The following is a 12,973-nucleotide window of genomic DNA, read 5'->3' as shown; positions in this document are numbered from 1 at the left end:
AATTTCAACCATTATCTCTGTATATCTGGGGGGGTGGGGGGTGGGGGGAAGGTTTCATATTTTTGTTCTGTATTTTTATCTTAAACTCACAATGTATTGCACGGTCAGTATTATTGCAACCTCTCCTGCCATAAAAAAAGGTTTAGAATAGTTTCTTAAAAAGCTCAGTGCTTTTTTTTTTTAGGAATTTTCGTGTCCTCTCCCAAAAAAGCAAGAGGTTCAGGAGTTCTCGTTCATCAATAGAAGACTGGGTTGTTTAGCTTATCATGGAAGATGAAATCCATACATCAGCTGAAAGAGGAGATGACCTATAGGTTAAACACAGATTCTTAATGAGACGAAAGCAGGTTAATTAACACTTTTCATCAACTTGTTTCAATTGATTTTAACGTGATCCGTTTCAGAAAGGTTAAAATATTTTTCGGTTTGTGAATACAAATGAAAACCCAACACAGTTAAGTGAAACCATAGATCAAGGACTTCTGAGAGATATTTTAATCCAAGTAAGCATAGTGCATCTGATTCTATCTGTGTGTGTTTATGTATGAGATTGTATATAAAACATAAACAACAAACTATTTTATCCAATAGTTAATAGTGAAGACTAGCCAGAGCTCGTTAACTGGAAATTACTGTCGGACTGGGGACAGTTATAAATTCCTAAGAAAGGGAGTGTGTTCGGCTTAGCGTTTCCTGCCCATTTCCCTAGCTGTTGCAGGGGATTACTTTAGCCCTTGGAGAAGAGCTACTACAAGAGGTAGGAAAGGCTGAGGTCTGTAGGACGAGCCAGTGTGGAACAACGTGGTTAACGAGGCCATACCGCCATGCAGAGCAAGCCAGAAGCGTGCTAGAGTCAGTCAGTTGGAGGTAGCTGAGCTGATTGACCTCTCCCGCGCTGGTGGCTCTGGCAGTTGGCAGTTCGTGCTGCTGGCCCTACACACGTACGGGCTACTTAAGAGGAAAGGAGTCCAACTGGGCTTGGATATGAGGGGTCGTATCTCAGCTCTGGCAGCTTTGTGTGTCTTAGTGGAGTTACCAGGAATTCCTGGTAGTAGAAGTTCTGTCTCCTTGAGCTTTTCGTTTCATGGAATTATTTTGGTTTCTAGAAAATGAAACGTGACAATTGTAACGGTGTGGGATGTAATCCCGTGTCTCTTCTTTCCTCAAGAAGATCTTGCATTGCAAGTCTACTAACATTATCAGTTTGATCTTCATCCCAAAGGAGAATATATGCCATTTGTCTTTTTCCAAAGCATGCAGTGGGATGAACTTCCAGACATGAGTTTCATGGGAATCCCACAAATCTTGAGTAAATTAGGACCATACTCTAAGAGAAAACAGTGCGACAGAAAAAACGCAGGTCATTGGAGCATACAGTCCTGGTGTGGAAGTTGGGAGCAGGTCTCCCTGCTTCTCTCCACACCAAAGTAATTCAGTCTGACTGCAGTTAGGGATAGGGGAGAGCATGACCTAAACACGACATGCATTGAGAAAGCGACTGCCGATCGCCATTTCCAGTAAAGGTGAAGGAAGCAGTGTGGGAGAACAAAGGGGGAAACGATGACTCTGATCCTAAGAACTTTATATCCTTGAAAATAGTGACTAAGAACAGACTGGCCTGAAGGCTGTGTTTTTAACATCAAAGATACAGAGGAAGTGTTTAGAAAGCACATTTTCTGTCGTAGGAGGAAAAAATGTAAGAATGTTGAAGAAATGAATCTGGGACAGTACTCGGGGAAATATCCATCCTTTTGTGTGTTTTCTCAGAAGCAGTTTTGGAAGCAGCTTAGCGGAACCAAACTTCAGAGGGTTTGAGCTGTTGTGACTTTTTCTCCCTGAGCCTAGCTGGATTGCAAGCAGGTTACTCAGAGTTGCTTATCAGATAATAATAGCCAGGTGGCACACGGATAAAGACTAGGAGCGATGGGGTTTGACACATCAGAGAGTAACTAAAGCGCTGCTGAACGATGATGAGGTGGTGGCTGCAACGTTAGGGACTCCTGGGACCTGCTTTTCCCTCCTCTAATGCAAATTACTTAAGTAAGATTATGCACAATCCCATCAAAGTTGATGTGGAGACTGGAGTCCCTTGTCTTAATCCCAAAATCGTGATGGCAGAGAGAATTTAATATCAGACACCAGCAGAATAGGTTGAGTTCTAGGTGTACTGCATCCCAGTGCTCAAGCCAGTCATTTGGGAATGTCACGCAAATACGAATGCTCATGACTGAAAAGCAGGTTGACTCTGAAACACAAGGGAGTTTTGTCACCCAACTGACTCGCCATGGCTTGGCTTGGTCTCTGTCTCTCTCTGTCACACGCGCATTTGGAATATGAGTTTTGCCTTCATTATGTTTGAAGTTTTTACGTGTATCATGAAGAACTAGCGATCGAAGTCGTACGTTTTAGTGCTGTGTTTTCTTTTAGCTACATTGTGAGTATACCTCAGTAATAATCTTTGTTAGAGTTTATTTAGAAAGTCAGCAGTATTTCAGCAGTGAAAATTTCCTCCTCTTCTCTATGTGTATCTTTGCGACTTGGATCTTGATTCTTGTTTTGAAATTACTTACATGAGAAAAACTTGTGGCTAATTTGGAGTAAAATGCCATGTAATGGGAGAAATGTCAGGGACACTTCTTAATGATGCTCTGTGTTGAATATTTATTCAGTAGAGTAGAAGCTGGGGATTTTGAGCAAATTATAATGATGGGATGGCCTTGCAGGTTGTTATTTTCATTTCACATGTGATCCTGCCTCCATCCTGCCCCTTCATGTAACATCAGGGCTCAACCAACGAGAGAGCAAAACAGCGGCACGTTCCTCGGAAGAAGGGTTTGCCTTCCCAATGTGTCACTAATTAATTGGAACACAGGGACACGAGTTACTTCCTTGCAAGAGAGCATCGGGCATTGAGACATCTTGCCTTCACTGGGAAACAAATTAGATCTTTGTGGCCCAGAAATTTTTTTTTCAAGGCTTGTTTTGTTGGTTCTGTTCTTACTGTCGCTTGGTCTGTTGGGAATTAGGTGTTTGGGCTTCGGTCTTGCTTGTGGTGGTAGCATGGAAGTCTCAACGAGGTTTCAAGAAGAAGTTACTCTTTAATAAAAATATCTCCTGTGCACAGGGGTATAAGACGACAAAACAGTTTATAACGAAGGTCTTATTTCCATTTTATAGGCTGGGCAAATAAGGCGGCAGAGACTTCTAATGACTTGCTCAAGGTCAGACAGAAAGCAAGGAGGAGAGCTCAGTTTACTCCCTCCCACTCCCAGGTCCGTGCTCGTGCTGGCCTTCACCCCGCAGAGCAGCCTTGCTCTTCACACCGTACTCTTCCCCCTCTTTTGCTTATCTAATTCTCTTTTCGATGGAATTCCATTAAGCTTAATTGTTCACATTTGGTTGGGATTCAAAGCTTAAATATTCATACGAGTGTTTAACAGGCTGGCTCCCCTGCTGTGCTTGCCCCCAGCAGGAGCCATCTACAAGCCTGCGGGTCTGGCTACGCTCCCCCGTGAATGCTGCTGAGATTCCTAAACTCGCCCCCTCTCTCTTGCTTTTCCTCTCCCCGTTGCCTGACTCGGTTCTTTGGATACTGGTAAATTCCTGAGGTTTGTAGCTGAGTTTGTGTAAGTGCTGTTGTGCTTTCTTCATTTGACTTAAACTTGCAGGTACTTTCTGATAAGGTGTATTTTCCACAAGTTGGCCTGAACAGACTTAAACTTTTCTGTTATTTATATGTACAACTTGAATAAGAATTCAGCATTATAATTATGAATTAGAGGCATTCATTTTCTATTTGAAATAACATTTTAATTGAACAGTTACTTCAATTTGGCTTTAAAATAATTTTAAATGGCAGAAAATGGGATGCTATCTGTGACAGCAATCATTTTTTCCTAAGTGTTTAGTTTATTCAAAAGTTTGACTTTCTGTTTGAGGTTGACCTTTTGAGCTGACCTGACAAGATTTTCTCAAAACTGAAAATAATTTTTTGAAAGTTATTTGCATAATTGATTGCCCTACCTGCCTACAGGTTGTCCTGCCTCATCCTGCCCACTGCATAACAACTTCTTAATTATGCCTGGTCTGGATGTCATTTCCTGAGGCACCAGAGAAACACCCAGATTTCTTTTTAGCGTAGATTGTAAGTAGCTTGGGAATTTTAGATCTCTCTTTTGTGTGGTAGTCATTTCTCTATGGGAGCTATTTGTGAGAACTTCTACTAATTGTATTCTAATTATAAAATAGTAGGAGCAGATGCTGCTTTGGAGAAATACTTCGGTTGAAGGCATTTGCAGGATGGATGCAGCAACCCACCCGGCAGATCAGCCCTTGTAATAACAGCAGGAGAGGAACACTCCGTGATGAAAATGGAGGTGGTCGTTTTTCCTAATGACAGGTAGCCGTGAGTTCCAGTGGGAAACTCTCTGCGTTGTTCTTAGGTCTTTATATGGAGATTCAAACCCTTTAATAAACAAAGACATTTGGTACTTACTAAAATTAGTGAATCTTGATAGCCCACTTTCTGTCGAGAATTTTTTTTTCATCTGTCAAGAGGAGGAGGGAGGAAGGGCAAAAAGGAATTGTGCATTAGAAATGAGGAAAGTTAGAGTAAGGGAGTACGTCCTGATTGCTCATTAGAGCTAAACAGCACAGACCCACCGGACCTGGGGGTTAAGGTGTCTGGAAGCAGGCAGAGAAGGATTTCTGTTTGAAAAGTAGGGTTGAGAAGTGGTAAAGCTGCTAAATGGCAGAAGTTTGACTTTGGAATTGTCCTCGGTGCTGGTTTTGTTTAATAATGAGCATATATTCAGCAGGTCCCAGTTCTTTGCCTCCGTAACCAAGAAAGTCACAGTCGGACGAAATCGATGAAAATGATTTAGCAAGGACAAAACTGTCGTGTTCTTTCGTGGACGTCAGAGTTTTCCCTGCTCATGCAGGGTAATCCCACAGGATGCATTGGCCAAACCAAGTCAGCAATGGAAATATTCAGTGTATTCTGTTGATGTGCAGCATAGGGTTCCTAGTTTCAAATGTTCTGATACCTCGGTTATGTTTCTAAGTGCTGGCCTTCACAAAGTCTCTCTGGGCACTGTCCGTAGGACAGGTCCTACAAGGGCCAGGCAATGACGTTGGCAAAATGTGCAAAGAATTGTTACATGTTCTAAATTCCTTTTTTTAATTGGAGCAAGATCTTTAGCCTCTTATCACAGAAGGCAAATCTTGGATCCAGTGCTCTTCTTGTAGCACAGCAAATTCAAATTCTTGGGAAAAGCAAGGCCAAAAGTCCCTAAAACCAAATATAAAAGTGACTGCAGTAGGCCTTGACTCTTGACCAAATGAAAATGAAGGGAGGTGCTGCCCTTTGGCTGGTTTTGCAATGCAGCTTGAGGGCAGTTGAGGGTCTGTATTTTTTACTGCAGCATGTGATGGCCAAAATCCCAACATGAAGACAATAGTGCCTGAAGTAAGTTAGGGACATCCCTGACCATACACGTGCATGTAATAATGAAAATAAATTTACTTTAGGTTATATGTAGATCTATCCCAGAATAATACTGTGACATTCTCTACGTCTGTGTGTGTGTATGGCTCGATAGCAAGAATAGTCTGATTATAATAATGAGGTATTGTGTCTTCCTGAGAAATAATTGGGTTAATTTTGAGAACCAAGAGGTACTGTGTCTTCCTGCAAGTTGCATTATTCTATAAAATGGTATTTATACAGATACCTGTGTTGCCGCATGTATTTGGGTTTTACTAGCTGTGGGTAAATATATTGATATAGCAGTTTAGTGCAAAGGTTTATTTTAACCGAGTTAAAACATGTTGGACATGAAGTAGAATAATCTTAAATTTGCCCAGTTTCTTTATTTAATGTAATAGTAAAAACTTGTCCTGTTTTCAGAGGTGTCAGTAGGTGCTCCCATCCAGTTCCCCTTGCCGATACGAATAGCGATGCACTGTGTTCAACCAGGTGCTTGGGAAGCTGAGTATGTCTTGGGCTGCTTGATAAATGACCTGTATGCCCAGACTTGCTTACCCCAAGACATTCATGACACCTGCAAGCCTTCATCGAGGTGATGTTAAGGATGGGCAAGGGAAATTGGAAAGTCCGGCTAGTGATTTTCATGCTATTCTGAAAGTTTGACAGCTCAAGAGGCATCCGTTCCTAACGACTCTTAATTTGGGATTTATTCTTGCATGTCAGCTAATTCCTAACATCTTGGTCCTGATGAGGAGCGTGTAAATAATAGTCATAGAAGTCGGATAGGTAAGACCTGAAACACATACTGTACCATAAAAATGCAAAGACTGTGCCAGTCACTTCATAATTTTGCAGTCTGGATGCCTGCATATCATATTATAGGTGCTCTGCTTCTCTTTGAAAATTTTCTATTTATGGTCATTACTATTCAAAACATACTTAAAAGCCCCGTAAATCAACCATCTCAGCAGGCTAAACTGCTCAAAGGGGCAAAATGCTGTTGGCCACTGCCTTCATGGGCTGCGCGGCAAACCGCATGGCGTTACATTTGCACGATTACCTGCGGCTTGTATTGCAAGGAGAACGGTGATTGATCCTTGAGTGGCTTGCAATCTATCAAAGATTAGCTATGATTTCTCCTGTATCTGATTAACCTTCTCTGTAAGATGGCCATCATTTTTGCAATGACAGTGGATCATTCTATACTTGAAAAGACGGATATCAGCTGGTCGCAATCAATAGCCCACAAAAGGTGACACCTTGAATTCACTGGGTTATCTATAAAGCGTGTCGCAACTGGTTCAGTCGTTTGTCAAATACACCTATTTCGTTTAAGGCACCTCTGAAGTGAAGTGGCTTTTAGTTTAGTCCGAAATGCAAAGAGATAGGGAAGGGATGTTTGGGGTTTGTAGTGTAATCAGGCGCTGTTGCATGCTGCTATAAAGAGCAAGGACAAATTTCTGTGATTGTCATTTCCAGACCCCATTACATATGATTTTCTTTTTCACGATTGTATGGAGAGAGCTTGATTTGATAAGATTGCATTGCACTAGGTAAAATGGAGGTTAAAATGAAGTATTGTGCCCTCTTGTTATTTAAGTAACACTCGCTGTACTCTCAGTGGAGTGGATATATTTTCATATATTTTGTCTCTGAATGTGCTGTAATGGCACATCCCTCCCCAGTATCCTTTGAAGCAATTCCATTCTTAATGTGTTTTCAGATTTAAATTAACCTTCATTTATTATTCAGCCACACAAAGAATGCATATTTGAGTATGCAGAAATGCAATCCCTTGATTGACTGCCTGGTCCCTGTCTGGGAGGTGGCAGGCATTCATTCCTGGGCGGGAGACTCTTACATCAAGTTTAGACAGTTTTCAATCTGTGGGAAGCTCTTTTTCGGTAACGGTTTAAGAAATATGTTAATAACTTATACCTCGACTGCAGTTCAGCTCTGAATGAAGCCGAGAAGGAAATGGCCGTTCTTGGAAGTGGATCCTCAGCAGCGAGATGGACAGGTTACGTAGGACTGCAGGCACAAGGAACAACACCTAAGCTCTCCTCTTAAAAAACCTTGCCCACACCAACAGAAAGCAGAGGCTGCCCAAGAGACAGGGGCTCATGCGACGTGCGGAAGCACCTGCTTAAAAATAATTGCATGGGCCCCCACGGCGCTGCTGTTCTGGTATGGCAATATTTAAGCCAAGCAAACTGCAAGATAAGGATCCTCTTTCAGGAAAGCAATTTTAGCATGTCCTAAATGCCCAGCTCAACCGAATGTATTGCTGAATCAGACTCTCCCCTATTCCAGGAAAGGTCAAAAGTTCCACCCCTCCTCTCCTTAATCCCCGTTAAATACATGGCCATGTATCAACTGCCTTCATTGCCAAAGATTGGTGCTGCCTGATTACATGGAAGGATCTAGACCACTAACCACATATATTTCTAAAATCAGAGACGTGACTTTAGTCCCAAGCCTAAATTCCCTTCTCTAAACTGATAGCGTCCCTTTCGCTTTTAATAAGATTACATTTTATTAAGCTGAACTACCATAGTACGTACGAGAGGATACTGTAAGGGCTGCAAAATTTTCTGTTAAGAAATGTGCCTTACAAACCAGTTGCTTGTCTTGCTAGAGCACGTCTATCATAGCTGGTTTTGTGGAATGGAGGATTTGTATTGGCATAAGAAAGGGCCTCGTGCCTGTTCCTGAGGGCGTGTATGTGACCCATCACAGCTCGAGCCTGCGATGCTGTAAAGGCCAAATATTGTAAATACTTGGCCTCTCCCTCTTTCTTTTTAATCTTAATTTTGGCCCTGCCCCATGAAGTACTCAAGCAATCTGTTAAAATAACTGTAGTTTGCTATGCTATGTCTTTAGCTGTTACTAATCTCTTTAGTTCAGGGTCATATTTTCCTCTCTTCAGCATTTCTCATAGTGCCTGATGGTGCCTTCTGAGAGCTCCCAGTTTAGCCAGTCATCAACTCTCAGATGCTTTTATGGCCTGGGATAAATGTTTCATTCACAAATAGAAGAGCACGTTCAAATATTTACGTATTGGACTTTGATTCTTCGGTTCCTCATAGAAAACAGATGATTCTACTTCCAAGATTGATTTTTATTATCTCCAGACATGATTTGCCTTGAAATCAATACAATAATGTAAAATGTCATTGCAGATAGAGGACATTGATCTGCGATGCATTTATTAACTCCCTCTGATGAAAAACGAAATGAAAACGGTAAACAGGCTGGCATTCCAGAAAGGGAAAAGGCGAGTCCCAAATGCTTGAGTTACAGTTTATCTACAAGCAAAACCTATTTTAAAATCTTGCACATTAAATGGCTTATGCAGATAAAGAAAAAAATGTGGCTGGATCTGTAGCATTGTAACGCTAATGGCTGCTTAAGAGAATTAGGTAATTAGATGGTTAATCAAACTTGAAACTAGTGCTTATCTGCCTAGGTCCACGTAAGGAATAGCAGCAACGTGAATGGAAATTCAGCCCGAGGAAAAGCAGCACTCTGGCCGTTTGCTCTCGCGTTGGATGCAGCCGTGTGCGCTTGGCATCGCTTGCCTTTGCCTTAGCTGCTTGTTTGAAGCATCTGGTAATTGAACATAAACTCTTGCACTTGAGCATTCATGCTTGAACCTGAAATTACGTTGTCATCCACACTGGCTTTCATTAAACAGCTAACAGATGCCCTGGCGTGCTCCTATCACCGTACATGATGCAGAGAGTCAGAGCCTCGTGTGCTGAAATGGCTTTGGTCTGGATGGTCTCCTCGTGTCCAGCCTGGAATAAATGTCCTCTCCGCGCTCTGCAGCAGCCGCTCTGGCCATTGCGCGTCCGAGCTGCTCGCTGCTGTTTAACTCAGACCTGCCCTCTGAGTATGAGAGGTGGGATGCTCTTATCTCCTCTGTACTTGAAGAAAATGTACCTATCCCTCAGCAAAACCAAACACTGTTTGGTTTTTTTTTTCCATTTAAAGAACCAGACCATGTTTCTTCCGTCCATAAGCAGCTGTTGCAGTTTTTCAGTAGCTGATTTGCATCCATTTGCAATACTTTCCCCTCCTGAGGTTCCTTCCAACCCTTGCCATTCTGTGACTCTGTGTGAGTCTGTGAAGCCATGAATATTTACAATGGACTTTTCTTATTTAGGCAAAAGAGTAAAGGGAAGAGAGACATATACTGCAGACCTTCAGTGGGCGATCTTTCACAAAATTTCCATTAGCTTCCATTAACCAAACCTAGCAGGAAATCTTGAATAAAAGTGAAATGGGCAAGGCTGGAAGGAGAAAGGAAGGAATAAGCCTCTGCAAGATCTTGGAAAAATTCCCATATAAGTAGAACGGTCTGAAGGCACCATTAAGTTTTGGGGCTGAGTTCTGATTTCTTCTGGTTTTTGCCCTGGATAAATATGTTGAAACCTGAGTTTTCCCTTCCCTTCATTCTTCTTTGACCTTCTCCTCCTCTATGCGGGGATAGACGTCTAAGTAAGCATTTAGGTATTAGGTGCACAGGTTTCAGAAACTGGCATTGGAAATGATGACATTATCTCCTTTTTTTTAAAAATCTGTCTCTGAGATGCTCAGTTCCACTGATTTGGGGCCAGCAACAGGAGCTGCATCTCCTGAGCATGCTACAGTTCAATCTTCGGTTCAGTAAAATAGAATCATAGAATCACTTTGGTTGGAAAAGACCTTTGAGATCATCGAGTCCAACCATTCCCCTAACCCTGCCATCCCACCACTAAACCCCATCCCTAAGCACCTCATCTGCCCTTCTTTTAAATCCCTCCAGGAATGGGGACTCGACCACCTCCCTGGGCAGCCCATTCCAGAGCCTGACAACCCTTTCGGTGAAGAAGTTTTTCCTAATGTCTAGCCTAAACCTGCCCTGGTGCAGCTTCAAACCATTCCCCCTCGTCCTATCGCCCATTACCAGGGAGAAGAGGCCGACCCCCCCCTCCCTACAGCCCCCTGTCAGGCAGTTGTAGAGGGCGATCAGGGCTCCCCTCACCCTCCTCTGCTCCAGAAGAGGACACCCCCAGTTCCCTCAGCCGCTCCTCGTATGACTTGTGTTCCAGCCCCCTCCCCAGCTTGGTTGCTCTCCTCTGGACGTGTTCCAGCAATGCATCATCTTACTCTATGTTCCTCCAACGGCCAGGGCTGGCAAAGCGTATCTCGTTGTTTACTAAGCACTTTGATAGCCTTAAGTGAAAGGCACTGCGGCTGTTAGCATCGCTGAACCCCTTCCTGCGGAGCAGAGCACGCAGCCTCCACAGCTGAGCCAAACTGGGAAGGAGCACCTTTGGGAACGGGATGCCACGGAGGCGTCTAACGCGGACAGGTCTCTCGGTGGAAAAACCCTTCCGGTCAGTTGAAATCTTGCTGATGGGCACGCTATATCCAACATGGCTTCTTGCTTTGCCCTGGTCCTCTTGTATCATTCCAAAGATACTCGCGTGCTTTGGACTGACCTATTTATTTATTTATTTATTTATTTTAATGCATTATCTCCGAGTGTCAGTCTCTGGTTCATTTTATGTCACTTATGTCGTGCCACTGTAGATGGTGTCCCACTGTGTCGTGTCCTCCAGATCAATATGACACAGCATAGCGCTGCGTGAGCTACAGCAAGCGAACGCAGCCATGCAAAGCTGTTTACCCTAAACAAGTAATCCCTCCTAATGGACACCCAATCAATAGAAAATCAGGGCGGGATGTTTTCTTTTCAGATTGGATAATTGTTACCCTCAGACCGGACCCGCAGCGCCTGCAGCCTGCTGGTTTGCAGCTCGCAAATGCATCACAGCTTCCCGAAATGAGACGCGAAACGCAGGCGGCGCTAACAGCTAATGACAGGTTCCCTTTAGCAGGGGACAAGGGACAAAGCGAAGCAATTACAGCCTTCCTACAGACGGAAAGTGCTGCTCAGCTCCGCTTCTTCTAACAAACTGAAAGCTAGCAAGAAAACTTCGTTAAAATCGCTTGTAATATAAACCGGATACCAGTCAGCCAGAAATACACCCGAGTCTCTGCAATGTGCTGCAGCAGTACAACTGAGGGATGTGACGCGGGACAAAAACAGGTACGAAAAGCTCGGGTGGCCTCGGCGCACCCTGCTAGGGAGGCCGGGGCCGATGGTGGTGGCATCCAGAGCAGCCCCGCCGTGGCCACGCGGGCTCGCTCCAGCTGAGGACCATCCCTGGGAGCTTTCACGCTGCCCAAACCATCTCGGCTCTGATGACAAGCTGCAAGCGGAGCCGCTCCGTGAGCTGCCAGCCTGCCTTGGCACGCAAGGAAAACTGCGTGTAAAACAAACCCGTGACGTCTCTGTCACACAAAAAGCCTGCTCCTGAAAACGCTGGCGTGAAGGAAAGGCTGAGAGGGAGCTTTCCTGTTTCCCTGGGCCTTCAGTGACACCTACAGACAGGCACTAACCAGTCTGCAGGGCACGTCCCGGCGCACGCCCAAGCCCTGCTTTGCTCCGGCCCCGCTCGGGCTGCGCGGGAAAGGGCTCCTCTTCCTCTGTGGCAAAGCCAAGCCCAGGCCCTTGTAAACTCGCTCACGTCTGCTCATTTGCTATACCTACGGGACACCTACGGCGTATGTTTGCATGTACAGTGTCATTATTTTTTTTTCCCTGTTCCCTATTTGAGACTAAAAACCGGATTATTTTACCTCCTGATGGCAGGGCTTTTCATCCTCTGAGAGCGTTCCCGCTGGCATGCAACATTCACTTATTTCTCCTCCGAAAACTTCTCAGTAATGCCAGACAAGCTTTCTCAGAAGTGACCTGGTGCAGTTTCGCTTGCCTGGTGTCCGTCCCTTCTGCGGGAGCGCTGGGAAGTGCCAGGCGCTGCTTCCATCCGTAGAGGGCTCAGGAACCTGCAGGCAGCCGTAAGGGCTGATGCTGCTAGCAGCAATTCCTACCCCTTGTCTGCAGCTGAATCTTTCAGCCTTATTTTTAAAACTACCTCAAAACGCACCGGAGTGCTCCAAAGGTGAATATAATCTCAAAATATCACAATTTTTTAATTTTTTTTTAATTAAGTGTTTTTGGCAATAGTGCCCCTACTAAGAAAAGGCATCTAAGGAAAATAACCTGCACTTAGGGAGGACAGGACAGCATCAGAGCATTAAGGTCAGCTCTCCCGTAGTATCTGTCTCCCTAGACGGCCTCTCTTGCCTTGCAAGGGGACAATAAATAAGTGAGGAGCTAGCTCAGAAAAAAATAATCTTTTTTTTTCTTCTCCTTTTTTGACTTGGATGCTAACCAGCATGATTTTGCTATCATTAAAGCACTCGCCATAATTTAAAAAGCGCCCAATGTTGCAATGCAAATCTAATAACTGTGATCGCCACTTGGCTGCGTGTCGCCAAGGTGTGCCGGCGCTCGGCTGCCCGCCGTTGGCTTCTGAATAACGTTGTGCATTTGCTGCGCTGCTCGGGCTGTTAAAGGCGGGGAGGGGA

At 44.2% G+C, this 12,973-nt stretch overlaps 1 protein-coding gene across 1 annotated transcript in view; it reads left to right on the top strand.

Annotated features, from left to right (window-relative positions):
• Nucleotides 1-12,973, top strand: part of CNTN4 (contactin 4) — a 138,667-nt gene that overhangs the window by 108,475 nt on the left and 17,219 nt on the right.

The sequence above is a fragment of the Egretta garzetta genome, unplaced genomic scaffold, assembly GCF_000687185.1.
Source record: "Egretta garzetta isolate BGI_Z169 unplaced genomic scaffold, ASM68718v1 scaffold228, whole genome shotgun sequence".
In the NCBI taxonomy this organism is placed as follows: domain Eukaryota; kingdom Metazoa; phylum Chordata; class Aves; order Pelecaniformes; family Ardeidae; genus Egretta; species Egretta garzetta.
The sequence above is the reverse complement of the archived record's forward strand: the minus strand, read 5'-3'. Positions and strand labels throughout refer to the sequence as shown.